The sequence below is a fragment of the Pocillopora verrucosa genome, chromosome 7 (assembly GCF_036669915.1).
Source record: "Pocillopora verrucosa isolate sample1 chromosome 7, ASM3666991v2, whole genome shotgun sequence".
NCBI classification, from domain to species: Eukaryota; Metazoa; Cnidaria; class Anthozoa; order Scleractinia; family Pocilloporidae; genus Pocillopora; species Pocillopora verrucosa.
The window spans coordinates 9,904,346-9,910,889 of record NC_089318.1 but is presented as its reverse complement, the minus strand read 5'-3'; the positions used below and the strand labels follow the sequence as shown (position 1 = coordinate 9,910,889).

General features: G+C 38.7%; 1 pseudogene; it reads right to left on the bottom strand.

Annotated features, from left to right (window-relative positions):
• LOC136276788 (uncharacterized) overlaps positions 1-4,211 on the bottom strand; it is a 12,019-nt pseudogene extending 7,808 nt beyond the window's left edge.
• Positions 4,212-6,544: the final 2,333 nt, after the last annotated feature.

Here is a 6,544-nt window from a genome sequence, read left to right as displayed (position 1 = left end):
TACAATTAAAAAATCCTATTTACAATTAAAGATGTTTTAAAATCTGAATGTTCTAAAAGAAAAATAAAAGCATACAAATATATAAAATTACAACTCTTTGAGTAATTTGGTCCTTAAACGTTTTTTAAAAACCTTAACGGAGTTGCACAGTTTAAAGGAATTATCCAAAGAGTTCCATAAGTTTACAGTTCTATAGAAAAATGTTCTCTGACCGCTAGCTGTTCTAAAGAATGGAATTTGCAAAAGCTGCGAATTTCTGGTGCTACGTCGACTAACCTCGGCTCGCTTTATGAATTTTGATGAGAGGTAATCTGGAGCCTGACCAGTCATGCATCTGAAGGCCATAGTAGCGTTCCGGTAGTAAAGCTGGCTTTGAACTGAAAGCCAATTTAGTTCCTTGCGAATTGGTGTAACGTGGTCAAATTTACGCGCACCGCTAACAATGCGGCATGCGAAGTTCTGCACCGCCTGTAACTTGTCAACATTACATTTTGAGGTATTTGACCAAACATTGGAACAATAAAATAACCTGCTGAAAACTAAGGAATTAATAATCATCAAAAGTGTACGTTTGTCGAAAACATGCTTGACACGGTTTATTTGGCCGAGGCGGGACATGCACGAGGAAGCGGTCTTAATTATGTGTTCATCGTAAGTTAAATTAGAATCCAAAATCACACCAAGGTCTTTGGCGGTGTCTGCGGGGACGATGTCCTCACCCATAATGGAAAGGGAGCGAAATTGCAATTTTGCACGCATCTGCCTGCTGCCAAATATCATCAGCTTGGTTTTGCCAGGGTTAAGTAACAATTGGTTGTTGGAACACCATTCTCCTATTTTAAACAAGTCGTCTTCCAAATCAGCAATTGCATCCAGGTTGTCTTTAAGTTCGAAGGAAGTGATGAGTTTCGTATCATCTACATAACTCTGAGTGCTGCATTTCTGTGGGATCGATGGAAGATCGTTCGTATATATGCTAAATAGTAGTGGGCCTAAGATACTTCCTTGAGGGACGCCGTTGGTCACGGACAAAGGCTCAGATAGCGTTGAATGGATTCGTACTACTTGTGTCCTGTTGCTTAGGTAACTACGAAACCATTGGAGAGCGTCTCTGGAAATTCCGACATCTTGCAATTTTAAAATTAACGTGTCGTGATTGACGCTATCGAAAGCTTTGCTCATATCTAATAGGACAACTGCCGTTAACTTCTTTTTGTCAATCGCGTTAAGAATTGTGTCAGTTGTTTCAATCACAGACGTTTCACACGAATGCCATCTCTTGTTACCGCTTTGGCTCTTTGATAGGGTGTCATTCGATTGCAGATACGAGGTGAGCTGATTATGTACTACCCTTTCGCAAACCTTTGATAAGACTGGTGTAAGTGAGATGGGTCTATTATTGTTTGCCTGTTCCTGGTCGCCCTCTTTTGGGATTGGTGTAACCACAGCTGTCTTCCATTTTGATGGAAAAACACAGTTTTGAAAGGATGCATTAACGATAGACGTTATTGGGTGAACAATTGGATTAAGACAATCCTTGATGACACGAATCGGGATTTTGTCTATCCCTGGGGCCTTGTTTGAAGGCATCGCTGCTATTATACGTTCTATTTGTTTATAATCAATGGTACTCAGTGTGAACTGGTCAGAGAGAGCGTATTGTCTCGGTACAAAATAATTCTGATTAAGTGTTAGGTTGCATTCATTAGCCAGGGACGTAATTTTGTCAACAGTGCTCTGACCAGATACGAAAAACTGATTAAATTCGTCTGCAACAGCTTTGTCGCTCTTACTGTATGTTCGCTGAGATGTAGATTTGCAGGGGATGCACTGGCGAATTGCTTTCCAGATATTATTGGTGTTATTTGGATTCCTCTGGATTTGTTGGGCCACAAATTCCTGTTCAGCAATTCTGATTTCCCTCTTTACTTCCTGTCTGAAATATCTATAGGCAGTCCAAGATAGCAGATCATTTGTTTTCTTTGCTTTCTTACGCCAATCATCCCTGGTCTTCATCAATCCCCGGATGTTGTCTGTTACGCATGGATTTGGTTTACAGCGTGCTTTGAAGGTTTTAACTGGGGCATGGCGGTCAAGTATCTCAGTAAATAGCGAATCAAGTGCATAAAGTTTGTCCTCGACATCGTCGAAAACATCAACTATGGACCACGGTGCCAGTGATACGTCGTTGCTAAAATCAACAGGACTGTAGTGTTTAAAACTTCTGGTTGTAATATAGACGGGTTTGGCGCGCGCTTTCTTCAATTTTAAGGTGACATAAACCAAGTCATGGTCGCTAATCGAGCTTTCCATAACCGTAGCCGTTTGAACTTGTCTTGTGTCCGATGCAAGGATAACATGTAGAATTGATTTCGAAGTCTCTGTAACTCGTGTTGGCGTGTTGATCAGTATTGACAAGTTATAGGAACGGCAGAAATTAACAAGGACATTAGCTCCAGGATTGTTGCTATTCTCAAGTCTGCAGTTCAAATCTCCCAATAGATAAATTGGAACATTGAACGACGAGGCATAAATAAAGTTCTCTGTGAGATCTGAATCGAAACAAGATAACGATGCGTCCGGTGGTCTATAGGTTGTACAGACAATGAAAGACTTCATGTTCCTGACGTGGATTTTTAGCCACAGTTGGTGAAAGCCAGAGGCCGTGATAAGAGATATATCGCTCAAGTACTCCGTCCTGTAATTTCGTGAGACATAAGCACATACTCCACCGCCAATCTTCGCTTGTCGGTCGATACGGTAGATAACATAGCCAGGAATTTCTATTTCCAAATCCGTAACTGAACTGTTGAGCCATGTTTCGGATACGGTAAATATGTCAAACTTATTTTCCAGTACCGTTTCCTTTACAAGAACGAAATGCTCACGGCATTTAAGCGAGCGAACGTTAAGATGTGCAATCTTCACATTGCCATTTGACTTTTCAGACTTGTTTCTAATAGAGCTGTTTGCTGGTCCAGGGTTAAGTTCAACATCATGTAACAGTTGTATAATAGGTCTAAAGGTCGAGGTTGAATTGGCATAATAGGCTGTAGTAACGTTTGCTCGTTTCACTCTAATAGTGACATGCACGTGTGCCCGCCATTTTGTATTTTCTATTATGCAGAGTCTCGAATCCCAGTTTGCCACTTTAACCGACGTAGAGTGCGGGAAACGTAGACCAAAGTACTCATTTGTAAAAGAGTAGTCATGTTTACCTTTCCTCGAGGTATGAACAAGACACAAGAGGAGTACAAGTCCAATAACTCGGGAGCTCAGAATCACACATCCGCCCTCCTTCATGACGACGCTGCCATCAAATTCTATATTGACCTTGATGCCATCAACAAAAATTCCTTGGTTCTTGATGGTTCTCTTTTGTTCATTCACATCCTTTAAAAGTACCTTTGGGCTTTCCCTATCAAAATAACATTAGGCATAAAGACAACCAATGAAACTTGTTGTTATTGAGCTTGTTTTGGGGTAAGGTTCTTATATTGGAAAAGGGTTTGTAGTTTTTTTTTCTTTCTGTATAATTGTGTGTGGGTATTTTTTTGTTGTGCATGTGTTTGTTACATTTGTCAGATCTTGGAGCCACTGGAAAGCCAACATTACAACAATGAAAACTGTCACATATAGTCTACAAAACTATAGGCTTTCAGTAAGGAAAGTGTAAATGGGAAAGTGTCTATACTGTGGGTGGTAAACAGTGCGTAACCATGCCAAGCAAAGGAGAAAAAGCATTTTGGTAACATAGAATAATAGAAATTAATGATGAACCTGTTTTCTTTACAATTGGCCATGGCCAGTGGGTAAACAGACTTTGCACTTTGTATGCTGTACACAGAGTTAAGACGGATAACCAAACGGGCAACCAGACCTACCAACACCTGATTTCTACCTGATCATAAAAAAAAATAACAATGGAAATAATTATTATTTCATTCACATTTCATTCCATTCCATTCACATGGGACCAAAAACTATGCACAGCCACACATTTAATCTGAGATAGGTATTGTTTTATAATTTATGACAACACACTTAAACCTGACAGTCTGTATGTACCATAAAAGGGTCTTCCATCTATCTTGATCAGAAGTTTGAGAGCACACCTTATGCAGCCTTTGCTCACAAACAATCAGCTCCAAAACAGGATACAAATCTACCTGATAATCTTGTAAAGGGGTTGGCACCTTTTTCACATCCATGTATTCTTTACAACCTCCCACTATGAACTCAAAACCCATGAAAATCTTGTGAAATAATTCATTGTAAATTCACAGATTTTTCACAGGATATTCATGGTTAAATCAATGACATTTTCATGGTCTAGGTGCCATGAAAAAGACCTGAAAAATCCCATGAAAAACCTGTGAAAATTTCCATATTCACGACCCATGAAATATTGAGTAAAGTGACCTAGAAGCCATGAAATACCCATGAAAATGGCATTTCATGGCCTTTTCAAAGGTACTGAGAAACCCATGAATTTCAAGCCCAAAATTTCATGGTGTCAAAGTTCACTAGTTTTTAATGGGTTGCAGCAAATCATGACCCATGAATATCCTGTGAATATGTTAAAAATTCATTGACCATGAAAATTTTCCTTGAATTTTCATGGCCTCTACATGGTTTTTTCATGGCACATGAAAGTTAATTGCCAGTTAGTTTTCATGGGGTTGTTAGGAATATGCAAGCACCGTGAAAATTCTTTGAAAACCCTATGAATTTGGAATTAAAAATTCGTCACTTTTCTTGTACCAAAGACTGTACTACAGTGTATAGCTTGCAGTATACCATAACTGTAATACATACACTATCACTTAAATTATACACTGAAGAACTAACCTATCTGGGAAACTTCTTGGTCCTGTTGTACAAGCACACACACATGAAAGACATGACCAGAAGTTTGGATTCTCTGATAGTTTATTTTGTTTCACCAGCTGTACATAAATATTACTTTAGGATTCCAAAATTGTGATAATTCAGTTTACACTTTCTTAAATAAAAAAAATTGGTATGAAATTTTCTGCATAAAATTAAGATGTTAATGATTTTTAGCTCTATTTTGATATCACTGATTTTCCTTGTGGAGACAGATTCTGTTCCTATATTTCTGAAGGTATATAATAAATTTGATGTGAAAAATATTTGGACGAAATTATTGAAAATATACTCACTGGCTTGATGTATTTTTGTCTAAACTTCAAATATCATTTCCTTCGTCTAATATCATGTGTAAAATGTTATGGACAGTTATTATAATGTCTATTTATGTAACAGCATTCATGTAAATTTCTTGATATGTTTTACACTTGTGATCAATACTCTCAAGGTAACTAACAACAAAAAAATTACCAACTTTCTGCACTCTTGCATGTGTGAAGATATATCTATGGCTGACTATGTCAGTGTCTCTCTGTTTTGGCCACCTGAATGTGCCATCCTTCTTTCGGTTATCATTACTATTTGCATCTTCATCATCGTTTGGACCAAGATAGGCTGCTTTAGCAAGTGTGCATTTCCTTTCATCAGTTTTGTAGACCAACACTCTTCACTGTTTGCAAAATAAAGGGAGCACATCATCAGTTATCTAAGAGCCTTTCTTATGTACGTAGTAAACCTAGAAATGGATAACTCGCCAAAACAGGTTCTTTTCAACATGAAGCCGTCAGATACTAAGCGACGCACTATGGAAGTGAGGTGAGGTATTTCGTATTCAGAATTTGACTGTATTTTTTATTCCTAAGAACGGTCGTAGGTATTTCCATACAAACTCTTGTGATGTTTCGCCAGATGATCACAGAATAAAAATTTTCAAGTTAAATCAATAGTTAGCGCGCGCGCTCCGATGTTTACGCGTAATAAGATGACCAAGCTTGAACTTACCCCTTCACGTTGTAATACATGTCGATAACTTCATCTTGAGGAAACCTCTTTGAAAAAACTTTTCAGACGGTCCATTGCGTTGATCTGGAAAAAAAGAGACTGCTACACAAACACTACGAGAAATGCAATTGGAATGGAACCATTCCGTTCGAGGTACGAAAAAAACCGCCACTTCTTCGTAAATCACGTGTACTTTCACGTGGTGACCTTAGGTCATCGCAGCCATCATAGGTCAGCGGTCACATAGTGACCTCACAGGTTATCGTGTTCGACGTTACGAAATGACTCCGAAGAGGTCTCGTTGCTGCGTCTGTAATCTTACAAAATAAAGCAGCACAAAAAGCTGTTCGGTATTTGGAATTCGAAGCAAGTAACAATTGACAGGACATCAGAGTCCAAGAAAGTCAGAGCTGACATCGACAGTGATTCCTGTGAAAGCGATCACGAAATCAACAACGATGTTGTAGAAGGCGATCTCAATGAATACATGAAGGTAACGTTTCATCCCGACTGAGAAGATGGCCTGACTCTGTTAACCGGCGACTCTATGAACGAGGTAAAAATAGCATTTTTTCAGGTTACATTTGCACACTATTCAAAGTTCCAAATTGAGGTGACAAAGTGATTGATTTTTCATTGTTTTGTTCCA